Source organism: Dipodomys spectabilis, unplaced genomic scaffold (assembly GCF_019054845.1).
Source record: "Dipodomys spectabilis isolate Male_0828 unplaced genomic scaffold, ASM1905484v1 ptg000069l, whole genome shotgun sequence".
Classification (NCBI taxonomy): domain Eukaryota; kingdom Metazoa; phylum Chordata; class Mammalia; order Rodentia; family Heteromyidae; genus Dipodomys; species Dipodomys spectabilis.
Genome location: NW_024870746.1, coordinates 19,966,865 through 19,990,496, shown reverse-complemented (window position 1 = coordinate 19,990,496; position 23,632 = coordinate 19,966,865). Strand labels below are relative to the sequence as shown.

General features: G+C 44.5%; 1 protein-coding gene across 3 annotated transcripts in view; it reads left to right on the top strand.

Annotated features, from left to right (window-relative positions):
* Positions 1 to 852: 852 nt before the first annotated feature.
* Traf5 (TNF receptor associated factor 5) overlaps positions 853 to 23,632 on the top strand; it is a 35,661-nt gene continuing 12,881 nt past the window's right edge. The window contains exons 1-2 of one of the 3 annotated variants that reach the window (XM_042682347.1): positions 853 to 977; positions 6,273 to 6,416. The gene's annotated coding sequence lies outside the window, so the exon portion shown is untranslated. Of the gene's footprint in view, positions 978 to 6,272; positions 6,417 to 22,454; positions 22,635 to 23,632 lie in introns of those variants that run through there. The other 2 variants (XM_042682346.1, XM_042682348.1) reach the window with 2 other exon arrangements.

Sequence of the window (23,632 nt, the reverse complement as noted above, 5' to 3'; positions counted from 1 at the left end):
CTCTTACTGATGAATAATTTAAGCTGGGGGAAATGAAGTATTTTCCCCATGATTTGGCTATTTGATTGGAAAGTGAAGCGACTAGAATTGGAAGGCTGACCCCTTTCATTTATATAGAACGTTAACATTCCAGATGTATTTATGAGAGGAGACTTAGATACAAGTTCAGCTGTACACTGCTGGATGGGTCTAGCCTTGGGCATGTCACTTCATATCACTCCTTTGATCTGAGAGCTGAAGAGCTGTCTGTAGATTGGAAATGACCAGGCTGCTTCACCAGAGATGATTTGAAGACCATGTTGCCCTTGACACACCACAAGCTCTACAACTGTAAGAGACTGCTCGTGTTAGGCCAACACAGTGACAAACTTGACAAATTTGGACAACTACGCGTGAAGATCTAGGCAGAGGTGACTTTGAGCTAAAAGGTGGACATACGAAAGGATTGTCTACTAAGCTTAGTTCTCTGATTAAAGAGTAAGACGCGTACAGTTCCAATGCGCGGATGGAAATCAGAGATAACTTCCATTTGCAGATAGTAATGGTTCTAGAAAGGGTAGACAGTTCTAATGGCTTGAGTAGCTTTCAGCTTCAAGCCAGGCATCAGACTTGCTGGGCACTGGCCCCTCTACCTTCACCCTCGACCACCCAGGCCCTTAGGAAGCCCCATCCTTGCCCCTGGCCCCGCCCCTTCTCAGGTCCTGGCCCCGCCCCTCTAATGACCCTGGACCCGCCCATTCTCGCGGGCGCCAATCTGCGCGGCCTCCTGGGACTGAGAGCCCCGCCCCTTTTCTAGTCCTGGCCACGCCCATCCTCGCGGGCACTGAGAGCCCCGCCCCTGCCTGGCCGCTGGCGGCTCCCGGCTGCTGCTTCTGCTGCTGCGCTTCCCGGCGGGGACCCCGCGCACGAGAGTCCCACGAGAGTCCCACGAGAGTCCCGGCAGGTGGCCGCCCCGACGCCCCACGGCTGAAGGCTGGGTGAGAAGCCTGACGAGCGACTTTAAAACCGAAAGCCGGCGGCGGTGTTGGTTGCGAGGCTGGGGGTCCCGGGCCTGGCCTTCCCGCTCGGAGGCGGCCGGCTGGCCCGAGGCCCAGGGCCCGGGAGGCGGTGGGGAGGGCGGGTGGCCCGGGGCGGGGGGGGGGCGTGGGGACTGAGAGGTGGCGGGACGGAGGCCCGGGGCGGTCCCCAGCCAGGGACCTGGTTCAGCGTGTTGACGGACTGTCAGAGCCAGGCTGAGGATGGGGCTCGCGGGGTGGGGAGTGGACTTCCAGGGGGGCCCGGGGCCCACTTTAGGCTCCTCTCCACCTCTACCAGACTTTCCGAGTGAGTTGTCACCAGCCCCACTGCACGTGCATGTTTAAAGATGCGGCACCCCCTCCCCAGAAGGTGGGTTCGGGGGGGGGGCGGTCTGGAAGCCAACCAAGGCTCCTAGAGGTGAAACGAGTTGCCCTAGGGGCACTCAGACAATCGTTGGATCTCCACGCCCCTCGAGGTTCTGGACGTTTCTGAGAATTTTTAGCGAACCATGGGGTGGGGGGTGTGGTAGGGGAGAAGGGGAGGGTGCCAAGTTCTGGCCGCTGGTCGCCCTGGGACACTGGTCGGCTTTCTTTCTCAGCTAGTTCTCCCTCGTGCAGTTTCCATATTTGGCGCTTTCACATTTACTTTTGTGAGAACTCGGTCTATCTCGATGAGGTCAGGCAGGGCTGCCAGAGGCGGCTGTGGTGGTGCGTAGAGAGGTTGGTGGGACAGGAGGGGAGACTCACAGCCAGGGCTGCTCCCTTGCAGCGCCACCCTCCACTGCCCTGGGCCCTGACCCACGTTCTTGGAGAAAGGCATCAAAGAGCTAATTTCAATGCAATCATTACTGGGCTTAGGTGCTCTGTGAAACTGATCTGGGTCAATGAGTGTGGTTCTTTTCTTCAGAGATGTATGTACTTTAAAGGGGTTCTGGAAGACATAAAATGCAAAGAAATTAGTCGAAGCACTTCTGGCAAAAGAAGAGTACTGTGTGTGAGAGAGAGCTAATTTTAGACAGCATGAGGCTGGGTGAAGACTTTTCAGATCCTGAAACAGCTGTTTGCTCTGCTCATACACACACACACACACACACACACACACACACACACACACAAGCCAGACAGGGGTTTTAACTGATGGTGAAAAGCTGACACACACACACACACCAAGCCAGACAGGGGTTTTAACTGATGGTGAAAAGCTGATCATCGGAGGGCTCCCATCTCTATCTGATTTGAACAAGAAAGAAATTGCTTCAGGAAAGATATGTATCCAATGGAAGTGAAAAATGCCTAGGGTTTGTCCTTGTAAGTATAGGGATTGGATCTGCTGTCAGATCCTAGGCTGGCCCTCCCTGGGAAAAGTCTTCTGTCCAGACAGCAAGTGGGCAGAGGAAGTGATGGGGGAGACTTTCTTAAGTCATCTGGTTGAGATCTGGTATGAGGAAGAGCTGTGTTATCCTCACCCAGCTCACATCATCTGAATAGCAGTATGCTGCGGGCAGTAGGATGGTGGAATTAACACAGAACCAGTGTAGAGGCACAGCCACTGGAAGTATTAACTAACTTGTAATGGGGTGTTACAGGGGTGATGATTTTGCGTGGGGGAGCTAACACCTCTGAGACAGTCCTGTTAGGCTAGTGATGGGAAAGGTGCCTTATCACTCAGACAAACAGACAAACTAACCTTCTGTAATGAGCTCCCCTCTACTGAGAAAGAACTTGTAGGAACAATAACTCCTTGTTGTAAAGCACTTCCCTTTTTGAAGTCTTTTCTCATTGTCCTGTCTTCCATGGAGGGTCTCATTTTATCCTCCATAGTTATCCTGTGAGTCAGGATTATTCTCCACATCTCCCAGATGGTAAGGGGTGGGGGGAGCTCTGAGAGCAAATAACCCTCTTGAGCTGCTGATCTAGGCATGGGACTCAGAGCTCTCTGATTCAAGCCTCTGACTTTGGTTTCTTCAGCAAGCCACATCTGCCTGTCTCTTCCTCAGTCTAAGGGGTGGGTCAGGGGACTCAGATTCCCCTAGCATCTGGATGGCTGGACCAGCAACCTGGGGCAAGTTCTGCTGGTGACCAACCCCAATCATTGCATACACAGATACCACTTTCATCTTTGCCAGCCATGTGAACTCTGTGCAAGACCTGTGTGCATTTCTGTGTGTTTTTTGGAACCCAGTTCAGAGTCAGCCTACACCAAAGCTGAGTGAATTGCATTGAATTCATTTGGGCTGGGTTTCCCTTGGGCTCCGAGCTGCTAGTAAGAATTTAGATTCCAGGAATCAGAATAGTATACTATGTTTATCTGGGTATGGCTTATTTCACTTAACATGATTTTTCCAAGTCTTTCCATTTCTTTATGAAGAAACATAGGCTCCACGGTTTGCCTCATTTGTAATAATTAATATATGTCTAGAATAGTCCTGGCAGAGAATCAAAATAGCTCAATAGCTATGCACATATGACCATATAAAATGATGCTAATTGAAATGAACTACAAGACATGGAACAATAGGTCTTTTTTTTCTGGTTGTTTACTTTGTCGCCAATGTACTGTATCTAGTTCTTTCTTTATATTTTATTTCACTTTTCTTTTTCCAGTGATTTATTCCTGGCAGTCTGGTACCCTGCATCTTGTATATACACTTACCCGATTTGGGGAAGGAAAGGGGGAGTAACAAAATGCTGAAACAAGGACAAAGTTGTCCCATGGCAACAATGATGTCCACAAGACACTATGTCGAAAATGAACTTTACAACTTGGGGTGGGGAGAGGGGAAGAATGGGGAAGAAAGGGATAGTGAGAGACAAAGGAGTGGCTAACAATGTTCAACAAGAAATGTACTCATTACCGTACTCATGTAACTATAACCCCTCTCTATAGCATCTTTACAGAAAAAAAGAATAACATACTATGGTTTATAAATAGCCTACCTCATCAGATTAGCCCTTTTTTCTCTACTTCTCTCTGGTAAAGGCAAGGCAGGTGCTTTACCTGGTTGCAAGCTGGGGCCCAGAAGTGACATAAAACGTCTCAGAGCATGTATGCACAGCGTGTAGGCACTGACAGGACCTAATACTGTGTCTTCTGATTCTAACACCTGTGCTCTTCCTGTGATATCTTGTCTAAAGTCAGCTAGAGTGTTGGGCAGAAAGAAGAAAGAACTCAAGGCATTGGTCCAAAGCTGCCTGACAGCTTTGTCACTGATGGGGGTGTTTAAGAGTTAATGGACCAGGGGAAGGGAATAGATCCAACCTCAAGAGCTTTTTCTGCTCAAGTTGTGACTGTTTTGGAGTCCCTCTGGGCTGAGTTCTTACCCCCACAGAGCTGTAGGAGATAGGAAAGGAATGGGGTGGGGGAGGGTAGTGAGTGTGTTGGGGATAGAGTGCAGGATAGAAGTGATCTCCAGGGATGAGGGCACCTGCTGCTGTGCTGCCACTCTGCGGGCAGCCAAGAATGAGGGTGAGAAAGAGACTTAACTTAGTGTTTCCTCAAGAGAAAAAGCTTTAGCCTTGGGTATGACAAATAGCTCTAGGAGAGAACCCTGGGCAATAGAAAACCAGCCTCTGGATCCATTCTCAACCCTACACAGACTAACTCACCAAGGGTGGGAGGATCAGAAGAACTTGAGCCAAGAGTTCAAGTTGGGGATCAGCAATGGCGATGGTGTGGGACCTCCAAGGAGAAGGCCTACTGATTTGTTTTGCCTAAAGAAAAGCCCTACATGAGCCTTGACCCATACAGCCTCTGGCATACTCTGTCTGGTGAAGAAATCTGGGTGGAGGATCAGGAGGTAAAAGTGAAAATGCTTATTAGTCCTGACAGAGAAAGTCACCAGTGTGTTTCATAGAGCATGACAGGAACACTTTGCATATTGGTATCTTTGGCAGGTGGTAGAGCAGGCTCGACTGGTGCTGTGGCAAAAGCTGTACACACCTGTGCGTCCTGGACACTGAAGTATAACCAGACATTCGGGGCCTGGGAGTGACAGCCAATGAGCATATCCCTCCTAAGGTTGTACTGGGGAAAGGTGACTACTTACTTTTATCAAGCTGGTGCCTCATTACCTGAAACCATGGGCTCTGTCGGTTTCCCTCCTACCAAAGCAGAACATGTCTGAAATTTTTTCCCGTCACCTTTTCTTCCCTCAGTTGAAGATCTCCCCTCTGCCCAGCCCAGAAGACCCCCACCTGTACTACAGAGTCAGGTCTTGCCTCCTTCCTGAGGCAAGTTCCTTCCATTCTCCTTCTACCCTTCCTCCAGGCTCTGCCTTCTGCTCTCTGCCTTTGCCATTAAACAAGATGGCTCTGTGTTTCCCCAGCTCCTCTTCTCCCTGGTTCACCAACAAACTTCTGGAAAGAATAGCCAGCACTTGTAACCTCTCCCTCCCATAGCTCCCTGCACCTGCCTACGCTGCTCGGATTGCCCTGAGCCTAGTAATCCTCTGTCGCCAGCCTGAGCTGCAGCTGTTGGCTGCCATCTCACTATGGCTCCACAGAGACCACGGACATCCTCAAGTTGACCTCAAAGTTTCTTATTTTCAAACTTGACCTCAAGTTTCTTATTTTCTTTCTACCCTGCAGGTACCAGTGTGAAGCAGAGACTGCATCTAATCTCCTGGTCTTCCTTTTTTGGAGCTCTCAGTCACTCCCAAATCTTAAATCCACACTCTTAAGGAAAAACTACCTCTTGTTTCTTACCTTGATTTATTCTTGGCCACTTTGATTTCTGATATTTAAAAAAATCCTTACTGTGATGTTTTGAGAGCCTCAAGACATTCATCTCCAGCCATCCCTTCCTCCAAATTCTCTCCAACTGATGATAGAGGTTGCTGCCATTACTCCCAGCCAGTCCTGATCTAGTCTATTTCCCATCAGGACTCTGCACCCTCTTTTCTGAATGATGTGAGTTATCCATTCACATATTTCTTGCCCAGATCCATCTGGTTCTATTTCTTTTCCACACTGCTGCAGAGGCACTTCTTAATACTTAGTCTGCTCAACACTTTTTGCTTTCGCTAAGAGCAGAGTCGAAAAAGTGTGGGCTTCAGAATCTGCCAGGCACGGGTTCAAATGTGAAATTATGACTTGCTGATTACAGGCAAGTTGCTAGATTCCCTTCTGTCTTCCCACTGGCAAAGAGAAATGGAAATCTCTCCCATTTGGTGTTGCTAGAAAGATGAGATGAGCTAGGATACACACAGAATTGTGTTTGATGGGTGTTCAGTAAAGCTAGTTTTCTTCTTCCCTAAGGTCTAATGGTACTAGAGATTTTCAAGGCGTCTGGGGACCTAAGAAATGCATGCCTAGCTTAAAAACAGACGGGCCAAAGAACTGCCTGCGTAGAAGACCAGAATCTAAGCTATCCTGTTTTGTCACTTGGCAATTGTAGATAAGGTAAGTCTTGGGGGATAGGGTAGGTATTCTGGGATGGAGTGGGCATAATGGGGATACATAGGCAGACAGCAAAGAGGCTAGGGCCCTAGGATTCTGGGCCAGGATTCTTGTCCTTACAAAGGTGTATGGGCAAACAGTCTGTCTTTGAGGAAGAATAGTTCTTGGCAGGGAGCCAGTATGGGGTCCAGCAGAGAAAATTGATTTGGGGAGGCCAAGAGAGGCTGTGGCTTGATCACCAGGAGTGGGGAAGCTTCTCTGGTGGGACCCAGCTGTGAAGTCAGGACAGGATGAGGGTGACTTGTTGCAAAGCCACCACTCAGAGACCTTTCCATTCTCTCTTACTAAGGCAGGTGGCTCAGAACAGCCGGGCTGCTCAGAGCTGTCTTTAGGGAGGCCCTTGAACGTGGAGAATGGGGAGCAGACGGGTGAAGCTAATCTAAATAGGCATCATGCCTTTTTGCTACTGGGGTTCAGAGGGAGAGGCTAATTAGATGTATAGGATTCACCTAGGAAAACTTACTGTGTCTCCCATGTAAATGTCCTAAAAGACTGGCATGCTTAGTAGAAGCAGAATGGAAATGATTCTGAAATTGGATGGGGTTGATTGGGGGGGGGGGAAGTAGACAGAATGTACCTACAAGGCACATTATAAAGCTACAGTGACCATCTGGATGTGGGGAGGGGAGAGAGGGATTTGCAGAAATGGTGCCAGCTTTTGGAGAATAAACCCTCACCAAGAGGGAGCTTTGGAAAGATCAGCTTTGGCAAGGGGAGATGTGCTTGGTTTTAGATGTGTAGGCTTCAGAAAGCTTACGAGGTGTTCACATATTGACCGGAAACAAGCTGTAGCAGAATGGGAGCAGAACAAAGGAGCTATCTGGGCTGGAGATAGACAACAGTTGGAAACAATTGATTGTTTACACATGGACTTCTAGGCTCAGTGTGGTCTTGGGGAAACTTCAGGGTATTTTCAAGTGTGTGTTAGCTATGGGAAGTTGAGTTTTAACTATATCACATGTTGTCTTGAGGACAGAGAAGAAGACTGGAGGTTGACCATTGGCTTAGTAACCCCTGAAATCTCTGCGATGTTGGTGAGAGCAGCTGTGGGGTTGGGAGGGTGTAACCTGGGCTAGAGTGGCTGAGGATAGGGGTAAAAGGTAAGGATGTATCCCATGTTTTAGCAGGAGCTCTATGGAAACCTGAAAGTGAAAATGATTTGATTTTCTTTCATCTTAAGAGAGACTTGAGACTGTTTGAATGCTGAAGGGAAAGAGCCAGCCAAGGGTAGAGGTTGATGGTAAAGAGGTAGAGATGGAGGAGAATCTGCATCAGCAGGTCCCTCGGAGAAAGGCAGACATCCAAGGCTGGGGGTCAGGCAGGGGGGGTGGTTGGGGAACCCAGTGAAGAGACTGGCCTAATTCAGAGGTCACTTTTGCGAATGCTGGAAAGGGCCAGAGCCAAGCAAGGGCCCCATACAGGGAGATGCTGAAAGTGGAAGTCATTCAGGTATGACTTCTGTTTATTTCTGTGCAGTAGGAAGTGAAGTTTCCTGGTGAGACTGGGGGGAGTGGTCAAGATTAGTAAGAGAAAGGTTTGAAATAGACAGTGAAAACATGCTTGAGCTGAAAGTAAAAAACTAGCTGTGTACATATTGATACAATGAAGTCCCTTTCAGTGTAACCTGGTAAATGGGATATTTAGATCTCTGGCACTTCCTAGCACCTAAGTGAGGGCCCCTTAAGTGATGATTGATCGGGACTGTGGTCCATCCATGCGTGGTCTCAGTGTTCTCCCTTCTTTCCTAGGCGCTTGCTGCCTTTAGGCCAAAGCTCCCCACTGTGGCTCCTCCCTGTGTGAATGAGGAGCAATGTGCAGGCTCTGCTTTTCAAACCTGTGGCTAGATCTTGTCCTGCCCAGACTCCCTCACTCCAGGTCAGCCATCATTGGCCAGCCTTGCCTGCTCTAGCTGTAACTAGCAGAGATTTTTCCGAACTTACAGATGGGTAGCATGAGAAATTGTAGGGCCTGGGTGGCATGTTTGATGGCTGAAAGGATGTCTTCTTTCTGTAGAATACTACAACAGCAGCTACTCAGTTTCCCCATCTGTTGTGTGTATTTTTATAAAAATAAACCCCAAAGAGTAAATAGAACACATAATTTCAATAGGTGCTTTGGAGAAAAATATAGCAGGGGATGTAGGGTAGTCAGTGGAGGACTTACGGTGAGGTGGCATCTCAGCAGAAACCTGAAATGGAGGAATAGGCCCTTGGTCATCAGGGTGGATGGAGAGTGTTAAGGCAGGGAGAACAAGCAGAAGACAATCCTGCTGTTCAAGAAAAAGCAAGGCCAGAGTGGCTAGAGTGAGTAGACAAGGGGAAGGCACCAGGAAAGGAGGATGTGGAAAATGGAGGGCCACATGACAATGGTCCCTGATCTCTGGGGATACTGGTGCCTACCCTGCATGCAGTGGGGCTATTGGAGAGAGAATGATAGCTGATTGAAGTTTTACAGGGGTCCTTCTGGTTCCTGGTCTGTGGGTGGGCTGTAAAGGAGCAAGGCAGTGCAGAGGTCCAACTGGAAATGATGTTTATGCATGCAAGGTGATGGTGACTTAGACCAGGATGGCTATGCTAAAAGCAGGGGGTGAGGTAGTTAGGTAAGGTAAATGTGGAAGGGAAGAAGCCAAGAGGACTTCTTGTTGTGAGATAGAGAAGAGAAGCCAAAGATGATCCCACCTTTTTGTTCAAAACAATAGATGAATGATTATTGGTATTATTTCACTGGGATCGAGGACAATGGCATGAGAGGTTGGGGTGAGAATGGGAGACGCTAAGGTTGTGATGCCTACTACATGTGTTGGAATGAGGCTGGGGTTCAGGAGAGAGGTTCAGATGGCAGATAGAAATCAGGGCGTTGACAGTATTGATGACATGTAAACCAGGAGCTGAGGTAAGAGAGAAAGGAAGTCCAGAAACAATCTGGAGCTCCAGGAATTGGGCAGGTGAGTGTTTACAACTGCTATGATGGTCTGTTTGGTTCTCTTACTGTCACACCTGAAAACTAGCTTTAAGAAAAATTAGACTTCTAGTTTTTATGAAGAGATCTTGATGCCAAAGTATTTTCCTTAGTCTAGGTTACACTGCTGTAACCAATAGACTCTTACCCCCCAAAACAACAACAACAGAGTCTTTGGGGTAAGGAGTCCAAGCAAGCATTCTTATCATGTTCTGGGCAGACCCTTAACCAGATTATCTGGTGACCTGGCCCTTCTGGAAACTATGCATAGGCAAGATTCCCTGCTGGTTTATTTATTTTTTCCTATGAATACATATTTATGATAAAGTTTCATTTATAAATTAGTCACATTAAAATTAGTAGTAGCAGAAAGATATAAATTGTAACAAAGATGCTGTAATAAGATTGCTAGAATCAGGCTGGGAATGTGGCTTAGTGGTAAGAGAGCTTACCTAGCATGCATGAAGCTCTGGGTTCGATTCCTCAGTACTACATAAACAAAACACCAGAAGTGGCACTGTGGCTCAAATGGTAGAGTACTAGCCTTGAGCAAAAAGAATCTCAGGGACAGTGACCAGGCCCTGAGTTCAAGCCCCAGGACTGGCAAGAGAGAGAGAGAGAGAGAGAGAGAGAGAGAGAGAGAGAGAGAGGAAGGAAGGAAGGAAGGAAGGAAGGAAGGAAGGAAGGAAGGAAGGAAGGAAGGAAGGAAGGAAGGAAGGAAGGAAGGAAAGAAAAGATTGCTAGAATCAGTGTTCTTGTATTTGGGGGCCATTATAAGTAAAGCAAGTTACCTTGAACACAAGTAACTGTGAAACAGTAATTGTTGATCTTATATCCAACATGGCTACCAAGTAACTGACAGGCAGGTAGAATGTACAGTATGGGTATGCTGGTCAGAGAGAGAGATCTCATTCCAGGTAGGATGAGTGAGAGGGCATGACATTTATGCTAGTCAGAATAGTGTGCAAGGGGCTGGGAAGGTGGCTCAGTGGTAGAGTGCTTGCCTAGCATGCCTGAAGCCCTGGTTTCGATTCCTCAGTACCACATAAACAGAAAAAGCCAGAAATGGCACTGTGGCTTAAGTGGTAGAGTACTAGCCCTGAGTACAGAAAGGTTCAGAGACAGAGCCCAGGCCCTGAGTTCAAACCCCAGGACTGGCAAAAAAAAAAATTGGTGTGCAATTTAAAATTTACAGTTTACAGCCGAGTGCCCATAGCTCATGCCTGTAATCCTAGCTCCTCAGAAGGCTGAGATCTGAGGATCGCGGTTCAAAGCCAGCCCAGGCAGAAAAGTCCGTGAGACTCTTATCTCCAATAAACCACCAGAAAACCGGAAGTGGCTCTGTAGCTCAAGTGGTAGAGCACTCTCCTTGAGCTGAAGAGCTGAGGGACAGCATCCAGGCCAAGAGTTCAAGCCCCATGACTGACAAATAAATAAAATTTCAATTTACTTATTTCTGGAATTTCCCAGACATTAGTAGAATGCAGGTAAAAAAACCACAGAGTAAAACTATGGGCAAGGGAGGACACTGTACTCAAAGGCATGTTTGGTCTGGGCCCTGTCTAGTGTGGTCTTCTCTCTCCTTCCTTTAGAACATTCTAGGCCATCGAGTCTGAATTGTGTGGTGGCTGTATATCTATGTCCCCAGGACCATTGGAATTTCATTAACTTTCCAAGTGTGTATGTACTGTGTGTCTGTCTGAGTGAGCTAATAGGATGGTCAGGAAGGGAGAAGGGAGAGAGAACTGCCGGTCTGATGATGGCTCCACAACTTGATAAAGCAGGGTGCCTGTCCACATGCGGCAGTACAGAGCAGGTAGGGAGGGTAGAACCTTTGCAATGAGAAGGGTAGCTGCAGCAAAAACCAAGGGCAGAGGGCTGCCCTGGCCTGGGAGTCCAGTGCTTACTGCTAAGTCTCCTAGTATCACCTTAACCCATATTTAGTTCTAGCACTTAGATTCTAGGTATCACCTGTTGTGTCTTCATGGCTCTGCATCCTGCAGCCCTGTTGTACTGTGACCTCACACTCATCTCTACTGTCCTTCGGTACTATTTGTGGGCTGTGTGCTCTGGGTTAGGAGTGGCCGGCGCTGAGGGTCTGGAGAGTGATGAGATGGCTCCCTTGGGAAGCTCGCTGATACATTCCTACATAGCAGCAGGACTGTCAGAGGAGGATCCGAGGAAGAGGTCTGGAGTATCAGAATCCAGCTATGGGGAAGCTTTGGTGTTTGCTTTCCTCTCCCCCTCCTCCCCCATTGGTTTAAGTGGTGAGAACAAATCAGTAAGCTCTTTTGGATACTTTAAAAGTATGACAGGTAGGTTCTGGGTGATTTTGGTTGGGGAGTAAGGGCTCCCCCAAAGGCTTCTTTATGTATAAGTGAGCCTGACCTAGGCAGCAGTGGCCTTGGGGCATGCGTGGACCATCAGCTTCTGTACTCACTTCTCTTCGCCAGCACTGCCAGGAAGATGGGAAACCAGAGCTGCTCTGACAACATGGGGAGCAATCACACTTCTCTTCAAAGGAATTAAAAATCAGTTCCCCATCATTCTTTGTTCTTGCCCTTGGCCTGTTGCCCCATCGCATCTGGCCCTTGTGGTATCCCTTTGCTCTTAGCTCAGTGCTGCCCTGTTAGGCTCCACGGAAAATGCCTTCATTACTTCCGTCTGCCTTTCTCCAAGGCCCTTCCTCTTTATCTAAACTGCCTGATTAAAGTTCACAATACCTGATTTCTTCCTCAGGGAGAAAATCAGGGAGCTTTGGGATAACCTGCTTACCAGTGGGAGCTTAAAAGGTTAAGATTTGAAGTGGGGGATGGGCAGTGGGAATGGGGGAGGGGCGTCACCCTGTTCTTCATTGTGAAAAGGAGGATGGCTGGCTGTCACGGTCAGAAGCTTTGCAGCCATTTCCAATACATTTCAGTTCTCCTTTATGTCAGTGATAACAGAAGACATAAAAGTGTGCTTCCTCCTATTTTTACTTTTCTGGTAATAACTGTTCTTTCTGGGAAAGCAGAACCATCATAGATCACCACAAGTGACCTTAAGCAGGGAGCTGCCTAGCTCTCTAGCAGGTGAGCATCTGGTATCTACATGGAGCTTGTCTCTTCTAGAACACTTCCCAGACACAGAATGCAGAGGCAGCTTGCTTTGGAGTCACTGCATCTGTTGACTGAGGGGGTCCAACTTTTCCTAATCACTTGCCACAATCTTTCCTCCTTTGGGTGTGGGGTGGGTTTAGGGAATAACGTAGCTACGCTTTCCTCTTACTGCTGAGTGTGGGTGTCAGGAAGCCAGCTTCTTACTCACAGCAAGGCCTGAGTAGAGCTGAGAAATGGTTGGGTTGCCTTCTAGCTGCCCATCTCATGGCTGGCAGCTTCTCTTGGCAGTGTTGTGTTGCTCCCCAGTTGCCCATGGCTTAAACTCCTTTTTGGTGTGCCTGGTCCACCTACCCCATTCCTCCAGCTCTGTTTCACCTCCCAAAGCAGTCACTCTCTCTATACTCTCCTGCTCTTTGTAGCTCTCCCTTCCCCTTGGGGAAAGCCGTGGGCTTCAGAGTCCTCCCAGGTACAGAAGAGTTCTCAGCCCTGTGCCTTTGTATGGTCTAATAACAGTGGGAATCTTAGGCCTAGAAAGAAGTCACAAAAGTGTCACACCAGGCTATAGTGGAGATTGTTGAGGGAAGAAACACCATTATTTTCTGAATATACTAGGGTTTGAACTCAGGGCCTACAACTTGCTAGGCAGGCACTCTTGCAGTTGAGCCACATTCCCTAGTCTTTTTTTTTTCTTTCATTATTTTTTAGGTAGAGTCTAATGTGCTTGCCTGGGGCCAGCCTATACTGTGATCCTTCAATCTATAACCTTCCCACATATCTGGGACCATAGGTATGTACTATCATATCTGGCTTGGTTGAGATGAGATCTTGCCCCGCCCCTTTTTTGTGGCAAGGCTAGCTTTGAACCATTATCCTCCTGATCCCTGCCTGCCAAATATCTGAGATTATAAGCATGAGCCACCTAGTTTGGCAAGGAAGAACCAATTAAATCACACACAGGTGAGAGGCAAAGTAGTGGTTGTGCACAGGAGAGTTAGATAATAGCCTGCAGTATTAATTTCAAGTTTCCCCTGAGCCTCTTTGGAGGACTTATCTTTCTAGCTCTTCTCCTCCTACATCAAACATCATCACTAAACAACAAGATGTTATTTGTGAAGTGAAAACATGTTTAGTCCTTGGGCATTTTTTTTGTGGGGGGAGACTTCCTGATACTTCTAAATATAACATACTTTTTAAAATTTGAGGTGAAAATTCACACAACATAAAATAAGCCATCTAAAAGTATACTTCAGTGCTAGAGAGTATTCTAGTGTGTAATTCTTTGGGGAATTTTTAAATTAATCCTTAGTATTACAAAGGAGTCATAGCCATCCTTAGGAAGCCCATACGTTACTCAGATAATTAATGGACTGTATAATAAATGATGTAATTCTGACAAATTGTGTTTTACGCTGATGAAAGATATGAGGTATGATCTAGTCTGATGCAGCCCATTCTGCTAGGTTGGTCCAGAAGACACCTCAGCGGTGGGAGGTCTTGGCTCTTGACTTCTCCCTTTCGTCCTGTCTCACTGCCATCATTTACCATCCTCCTTGGAACCTGGCATTGTGGTCCACTGTTATTTCTCTCAGTCCTCCCTGATAATATACTTTTTTGTTGTTGGTGGTTATGGGATTTGAACTCTGGGCCTGGGCGCTATCCCTCAGCTCTTCAGCTCAAGGCAAGCACTCTACCACTGAGCCATAGCACCACTTCCAGTTTTCTGGTGCTTAATTGGAGATAAGAGTCACAGAATTTTGTGCCCGGGTTGGCTTTGAACCGTGATCCTCAGATCTCAGCCTCCAGAGTAGCTAGGATTACAGGTGTGAGCCAACGGCGCCCGGCTTTGATAATACACTTTTAAACTTAGTCATTTTACCTCCAAAATGCTTCACAGATGTGAGCTACTGCCTCGGATCTGGCAGGGCTGGCCCTACGCTCCTTGGCTCTCTTGTAGTCCTGTCTTTCTGTAAATTCCCAGTAAGACATCCTTCTTATTTACTATACCTTAAAAAAAAAAAAGAAAAGAAAAGATGAAAATCAGAGGCTAAAATCCCCAGCTATGGTGATCTTGAGATCTTTTACCATGCATTCTTCCGCTGCCTGCACACTAGCATCTCACAGCCCTTTCTAGGTGTTTCCAACAGGAAGTTAAGGTACACAGGAATCCAGTACGTGGGTGATGGAAAAAGCTGGGAAGCCACACAGGAGACTGGGTGGGGCTGCCTGGAGATGAGCCATAGGAAAGCTACAGGGTGAGAGGATGGTGCCTGGCGGTTCTGGAGCTTAGTAGTTGGGGACCGTGCAGGCCTGTCATGGTAGGAGCTGGTTCCTCTGATCGTGGCTAGATCCTTTGAGGACACCAGGTCTCATGACCCTGTGATAGGGAATCAGGGGGAAATCCCCAATCTCCTCCCTTCTTCCCACTTCCATCTCTTTCCAGAATGAGAGTAGAGTGGTTCTGAGTAGGCAACAAATGACAGCATGTTTCTTTAATTCCATTCTGACCAGAGTTAATTACTAACTATTCTAGAAATTTTATGGTACCCTCTGGGAAATTCTTTTTTGGCTTTCATGTAGAAATGTTTCCTTCTTTTACATTAGCTGAGATGCTTTCCTCTCAGTGAAACTGGTACAGGTACCACACACACACACACACAAAGCTACACCTTGTCAAGGCTCCAGTACTTCTTTGTCTGAGTCTCTTGGTGGCATCTGACACCAGAATATTGTCATTTATTGTTTCCCTGTCTTTTTCCTCTGCTCTTTGGAGGACCTCAAGGGCAATCCAGGCCTCTGCATCCTCAGGTCCCAGTGCTGGATGCAGTACTCATTGTGACCTGTAGAAATGTGCAGGTGAATGGGCTGAGGGGTAAGGGTAAAGCTTTGGGTGATGTCTTGCCCAGGATTTTGTGGCTGGTGAATGGCAGGGCAGGGGAGACACCCAAGTTGCTGTTCCTGTGCCCTTTTCCCTCTGAGATGAGCTCTGTGGTAACAAGTAACTACCAAGAATCACAATTCACAAACCATTGATCTACTATCAAGATCTGGTTCTCAATATTGTATCTTCAGGACTATAACACGATGAAATATTTTTATTTTAATTTATTTATTTTGCTGGTCTTGGGGCTTAAACTCAGAGCCTAGGTGTTGTCCCTGAGCTTCTTTTGCTCAAGGATAATGTTCTACCTCTTGAAGCACAGCTCTACTTCTGGCTTCCTTGGTACTTTATTAGAGCTAAAAGTCTCATAGAATTTCTTTCCCAGGCTGGCTTTGAACTGTCATCCTTAGATCTCAGCCTTCTGAGTAGCTAGGATTACAGGTATGAGTTACAAGCACCTGGCTATTTTTAAAATTCCAAATGTTCAAAACCCTTATGAATCCAAGCAGGGTGTGGAGTGTGGGGGACTTGGGAGGTGGCATAGACAGACAGACAAAGGTAGGTCATGGAGCTTGAATTCAGGGATTGGGCACTGTCTCTAAGCTCCTTTTGCTCAAGGCTAGCCCTCTAACACTTGAATCACAGCGCCATTTCAGCCTTTTCTGTTTATGTAGTACTGAGGAATTGAACTCATGGCTTCATACATGTTAATTGAGCACTCTACCATTAAGACACATTCCTAGCCCCTACCTTTCTTTCTTAAACCATAGAGTAAACTAAGATGTGTCTTTTTGTTGTAACTAGATACTATTTGTTATGTGTTCCCTGGAAATGAATGGGAAGAAATATGTGAGTTGTGGACTTAAATCGTGGCATCTACCACTATCCTTGGAATTCCTAAAAACAAAACAAAACAAAAACTCTCTGGGAAAACATGCATCTATTTATGAAATAAAACAATAGCCTCTAAAAGAAACTAAGAAAGCAGAGTGCTGGTGGTTCATGCCTGTAATCCTAGCTACTCAAGAGGCTGAGAAGCGATACTCTTCCTTTGAGGCCTGCCCTGGCAGAAAGGTTTGTCAGACTCTTCTTCAGTTAACTAGCAAAAGCTGGAAGTAGAGCTGTGGGTCAAGTAGTAGAATTCCATTCTTCAGGGGGAAAAAATGAAGAGACAGACCCTGAATTCAAGCTCTTCTACTAGCACAACAAAAGAAAAATAAAAGAAACTCTGAGTTTTTAGAGAATAGGGAACAGATGGATGAGATTTTCTTTCATCTTTATTGGCTTGAGGTAGTAACTCCTTGGCAGGAGGAGCACAGTGCACTCATCACTGGCAGGAAAAAGGTGTTGTTGACTGCAGAAAGGTGCCATACAAGCTCTATTATTAGTGGTTGTGATTTTTTTTTTCCTCTTTTGTAAGAACTCAACTCCTTTTCTATTCCTGTTATATAAGCCATTATACACAGAGGGGAAGGTTTTAATAAAGTGGAGTACTTACTCATTTCTGTGAATTAGCTTTCTTGGAGTGACAGAGTTCCAGCTGTAAGAGTCTAATTAATTAGAGAACCATATTTGTTAGGCAAAGCAATGTCAGCCTTTGTAGTTCTGTGGTTGGGCTCTCCTGTGGCTGAACAGAGTGGGTGGAGGCGTGAGGAAACTTGAGATGCCACAGATTCTTTTATATACAAGAACATTCTCTCCTCCCACCCCCCAAGCATCTGAAGTCCCTGTCTCACAGCAGAACATAACTACTGATTTTTTTTAATGTTTAATGAGATATGAACAAGGTCAGCAGATGACAGCATATTCAACAGGCCTGAGAAATATACCTTGTTGTGTCTGTGAGTCACAATGGAATGGGCCCTAGAGTACACTAGCTGGAAAGACACTGGCCCACGTAGCATCCTACCAGAGCAGTGCTTCCCAGATTGAACTTCAGGGGTACCGGGTTCCAGAGCAGCAACTACTAGGATAGCATGTGTGCACGTCTTCCTAACTGGAGTTCAATGATCTCTTTCTATTGGTAGCTTGAAAGTGGCCATGGTAGCAGCATTTAACCACAGCAGCTAGCAGGTGCTACAGACTGAGCTTTTGCCCCAAGAAAGCAGGTCATTGCTCATGGAACTTGTGCAGACCTGCCTGGGGATGTCTGACGCCTTTCAGGGAGTCTGTACAATTAAAACTATTTTCAAAATAATGCTAGAGCCAGGCATCAGTGGCCCACATCTGTAATCCTAGCTACTCAGGAAGCTTAGATCTGAGGGCCAAGATCTGAAGCCAGCAAGAGCAGGAAAGTCCATAGGACTCTTACCTCCAATTAACCAGCAAGAAGCAGGAAGTACAGCTGTGGCTCCAGTGGTAGATGCTACCCTTGAGCAAAAAGCTAAAGGACAGCAGCCAGGCCCTGAATTCAAGCCCAACATACACACACACACACACACACACACACACACACACACACACACACACACACACACACAAGCTAAAGGACAGCAGCCAGGCCCTGAATTCAAGCCCAACATACACACACACACACACACACACACACACACACACACACACACACACACACACACACACACACACACCCCACAACAATAACAAATAATAATAATGGTAGGATATCATGTGCCACTTTTGCTCTATTCACAAATGAACAATGTGGGGTGTGATGCTGTAAAAGACCAAATGTAAGAGTATACCAAGAATTTAGCTGTGTCAAAGAAGCTTCTGAATTAAATGACACTGAAACCCAGATAGACCTAAGAGATATCTACACAGTATTTCCCTAACATTAACCATTGCATCCATTGACCTCAAAACCTGTTATTATGAAAAGTACTGTGGTTTCCATTGATCCTAACTTTTCCAGAACTCCTAGATCCTAAAATAAGTTTCAGATTTACTTCACAACTAACCCATTTCCTAGCCCTAACTCTAAACCTAATCAGAAACCTACCCAAAGAATAAACATTAGGAAAACAAAGTGGTTTCTATTAAATTTCACATTTATTTTGCTTTTACCTACTAGTGGAAAACTTAGCATTACCCTTAACCCTAACCCTAACCCTCACCTTAATCTGAATTATACCCAAATGCTAAATATACTAGTTTTATTCATACTAACTTTGATTCAACTAGTCTTTCTTAAAATAGGTTGCAGTTTTACCCAACATCTTACCATTTTTCAACCCTAACCCTAACTAGAACACTGAGGCTAACTCTAAGCCAACTTGTACCTCAACTAAGATGAAGAGAAATACTCAATTTCACATTCATCCCAACTTTTACTCAGCTTGTTGTTCTTAAATTTACTTTCAGTTTAATGCTAAATTTTCCATTTCCCTAACCCTAACTCAAACCTCAGCCAGAACCCTAACCCTAACCTTAATCCTAACCACAGCCCAGTCCTAAAATTAACAAAAAATACTCATGTTTTGACTCATCCTACTTCAGTTGTCCTTCTTGAAATAAGTTGCAGTTTGTCCTAATCCTACAGATTTCCTAACTCTAACTCTGAATCTGTCTTGTTCCCTAGCATGAGCCATTGTATCCATTACTTAGATCATGATATCATGAAAAATACTGTAGTTTCCATTGATCCTAACTTTTCCTGGACTCCTAGATCCTAAGTTTAAGATGTCCTAAAATTTAATCGATTTCCTAATCATAACCCATTCTGAAACCTAACTGGAAACCTAACTCTACTTTTAACCCTAATTAACACCAAATAAAAAAGTAAGGAAAATATTGTATCTTATTTAAATTTATTTTTCTTGTAATTGTTAATAGAAATCTGTTTTACCCTTAAGCTTACACTTCTATAATCTTAACCTTAATCTTAACTAGAAAAATAACTGTAAACCTCACCCTAATTACCTTTGAATGTTAAAAGCAACACAAATACACTAGTTTTTATTCAGCCTAACTTTGTTTCAACTCATCCTTCCTGCAGTTTTACCTAATGTCTTAATCTTTTTCTAACCCAACCCTAATCCTAACTGGAACACTGAGGCTAACCCTAACCCATTGTACCTTAATCCTAGTATTAATAATAATACTCTTTCAACATTCATCCTAACTCTTACTTAGTATTTAGTTCTAAATTTTACTTTCAGTTTGATACTAAATTTTCTATTTCCCTAACCCTAACCCTAGTCATAACATTGATCCCAATGATAGACCAATCCAAAGTTAACAAAAAATGCTAGTTTTGATTCATCCTGAAACTCCAGTTGTCTTTCTTGATATGAGTTGCAGTTTACCCTAAATCCTACAGATTCCCTGACTCTAATTCTGAAGCTATCTTGTTCCCTAACATGAACCATTACATCCATTGACCTCAAAACCTGATATTATGAAAAATACTGTGGTTTCCATTGATCCTATCTTTTCCTTAACTCTTAGATTTTAAAATAAGTTTCAGATTTACTTCACAAGTAACCTTAACCCTATACCTAAACCTAAATGGAAACTTAACCATAACAGTAACCAAATTTCACTGAAGAGTAAATATAAGGAAAATACTGTGGTTTTTACTAAATTTGGCATTTATTTTGCTTCTACTTATTAGTGGAAAACTCAGTATTATCATAAAGCTTACCCTTCCCTAACCCTATCCCTAACTGGAACCAAAAAAGTTACCCTAAAAGGGAATGATCCTCAAAGAGGAAATCAAAATGGTTAATACTTACGCACCAAACAATGGAGCACCTAAATACATTAAACAAGCACTGTTAGACTTACTGAACATGATAGACCCCAACACAATAATAGTGGGAAACTTTAACGCTCCACTATCACCAAAGGACAGGTCAACTAAGCAAACAAAAGATCAGCAAAGATGTTTCTGAATTAAATGCCACCATAACCCAAATGGACTTCATGGTCATGTACAGAGTATTTCATCCAAAAACCACACAATTCACATTCCTCTCAGCAGCCTCAAATGGACCATATTCTGGGACACAAAAGCCTGTGTAAATACAAAGATATTGAGGTAACTAACTCCTTGCATCCTATCTGATCACAATGGAATTAAACTAGTTCTCAACAACAAAACATACCACAGAAAACACTCAAACACAAGAAGACAGGACAGTACACTGCTAAACAACACGTGGGTCACTAAAGAATCAAAGCAAGGAATCAGAAATTTCTTACAATTCAATGAGAATGAAAACACATCATACCATGATCCCTGGGATTCTGCAAAAGCAGCGTTGAGAAGAAAGTTCATAGCTCTAAGTATGTACATAAACAGAAACGGCACAAGTAAATAACCTCATAATACAACTACTAGAAAAAGAAGAACAAACAAATCCCAAAACAGGCAGAGAGAGATAGTAAAGATAAGGGCAGAAATCAATGAAATAGGGAGTTAAGAAAACTATAAAATCAATGAAACAAAAAGCTGATTCTTTGGGGGAAAAAAAATGAAATTGACAGACCACTAGCTAAACTGATGAAGAGAAGAAGAGAAGAAAATCAAATCAAAAACCTAATATCCAAAATATACAAGGATCTCAAGAAACTAACCCCTACAAAGCTAACAAACCAATCACTAAATGGGCAAGGGAAGTAAGGAGACACTTCTCAGAAGAAGAGTTAAAAATAGCAAAGAAACACAGGAGGAAATGCTCGCCATCTTTGGCCATAAAGGAAACGCAAATCAAAACAACTCTGAGATTTCAACTCACCCCAACATCATGAATTCAAACAACAACTAATGTTGGCAGGGATGTGGGGATAAAGGAATCCTAATGCACTGTTGGTGGGAATATATATTAGTGTAACCACTCTGGACAGCAGTCTAGAGGTCCCTCAAAAAACTAAACATAGATCTTCCCTACCACTCCTGGGCATCTACCCAGATCATCATGAGCCAGGATACTGTAAAGACACTTGCACATCCTTGTTCATTGCTGCACTATTCACAATAGTTAAATTATAGAAACAGCCTAATTGCAGTAGCAATAGATCAGTGGATCAAAAAAATTTGGTACCTCTACACAATGGAATTTTACACAATCATTAGAAAGGATCAGATTATGCCATCTGCAGGGAAATGGATTGACCTAGAACAAATCATGTTAAGTGAGGTAAGCCAAGCTCAGAGAGACAAACAGTACATTTTTCTCTCATATGCAGAAGCTAGATCGAAAAATACACTGGGATGTGACACATTATACAGGACTCTAAGGCATTCACACACAGTGAGACCAAGCAATGATATTCTTAGGAGAGGAACACAAAGACATAATGCCTAGGGAATCTGATCATCTAAAATAACATTTATTGAAATGAACTGTAGGAAGTGGAAATGAGTTTTTTTTTTCCTTTGTTGCTGTTTTTGTTTTCTTCTCTTGTTTATCTGTCTTCGGGGTGGTAAAAGGGAGATACAGAAATGAAGGGGAAAAGGGTAAGCAGATGCAGCAGTGGTACTTACTAGACACTATCTTGAAAATGAACTGGGAGCGGGATGGAGGGGGTGACACTGTCCAAAAAGAAATGTACTCCTTATCTGACTTATGTAACTTTCACCTCTCTCTACACCATCTTTATAATAACAATAAAAAATGGAAAGTGAATTTTTGAGGTGCTTTGTTTTGTGACAATCTATGTATAATATTATATAAATCTTATACATACCACATCTGTGATATGTAAGTACAATATTCAAGCATCTGTCTCTACAGATGATTTTTGTTTATCTTGTATACAGACATTTTGCTTTTTTACTAGATGCTAAGTTTCCATTTGCTACTAAGAGAGAGTATCTTAAAGAGCACAGTACTACCCATGTCATTTTGCCACAGGTCACTTAACTGTATTTATGTAAGTCCACTTCTGGCTTCTCTATTCTGTTTTATCCATCTGTTTGTTTATTCTTTCACTGTTGATGCTTTCAGTGCTGATTCCTGTGGCTTTATAATTACTTTTGAATTTGAGTAGTACCAGCCTTTCACTGTTGTTCTTTTCCTTCAGTGTTGTCTTGGCTATTCTGTGTCTTTGGGTCCTCAGTAGTGATGAAGTCACAAGGAAGAGATCTCATGGATGGGATTAGCAACCTTCTAACAGGGATGGAGGAAACTAGCTAAGCCACATGCCCTTCTCTTCTGATATGTGAGGATACAACTATAAGATACCATCTTGGAAACAGAACAACCCTCACCTGACACTAAGCTTCCTGGGTGACTTGACCTTGGACTTCCCACTTCCAAAACTGTAAGAAATACATTTCTGCTCTTTATAAACTTCCTGGTCTGTGCTATTTTGTTTTAACAACACAAACATACTAAGACAACATCCTTTAAAAACCTGGTGTTTATCTTAATTTGGGATACTTTAGATACAATCTCATAGACTAGGTGGTTTATAAGCAATAGAAATTTATTTCTCATGTTGGGTGCTGGTGACTCACACCTGTAATCCTAGCTACTAAGGCGGCTGAGATCTGAGGATCACGGTTCAAAGCCAGCCTGGGCAGGAAAGTCCGTGAGACCCTTATCTCCAATTAACCACCAGAAAATTGAAGTGGAGTTGTGGCTCAAGCGGTAGAGCTCTAGTCTTGAGATGAAGAGCTGAAGTCAGCCACCTCCCTCACCCCCCAGCCCAGAGTTCAAGCTCTATGACCAAAAAAAAGTTATTTCTCACATTTCTAGAGTCTGGAAGTGGAGATCATGGTGCCATCATGGTCATTTCTGGTGAGGTGCACTATTACAGGTGGTAGATTTTTTTTTTCTGTATCATCCCCTGGAAATAAGAGGGAACTTTTGGCCTCTTTTATAAGGACTCTAATCTTGCTCTTGAACACTCTATCAACATGGCCCAATACCTCCCCAAACCACACATATTAACAACATCACCTTGTGGGTTAGGATTTCAACCTATGAATTTAACAGAGCTGGAAGCAGGAAATAAACATTCAGTCCTTCCCAATGGTAGGCAGAGCAGAAGAGAGGGAGAGATAAGACACTGGGATTGATGGCAAGAAATTCATTTGAGTCTGCAAGACTTCTGAAGAAGTTTATATTTGTTTCAGTTCTCGATTTTAGAAGAAAAATCCAAAAGCTACAACAGATTATAATGTCGTTAACGCCTGACTGTGTTTAACCCAAGCATGTGGCTGAACTATCAGGATAGTTTAACATCCTGTAAATAGTCGGTGGACAAAGACCCAACCAAGGTCTGAGTCTAATAGAGCTCCTTACACCTGAGCAGTC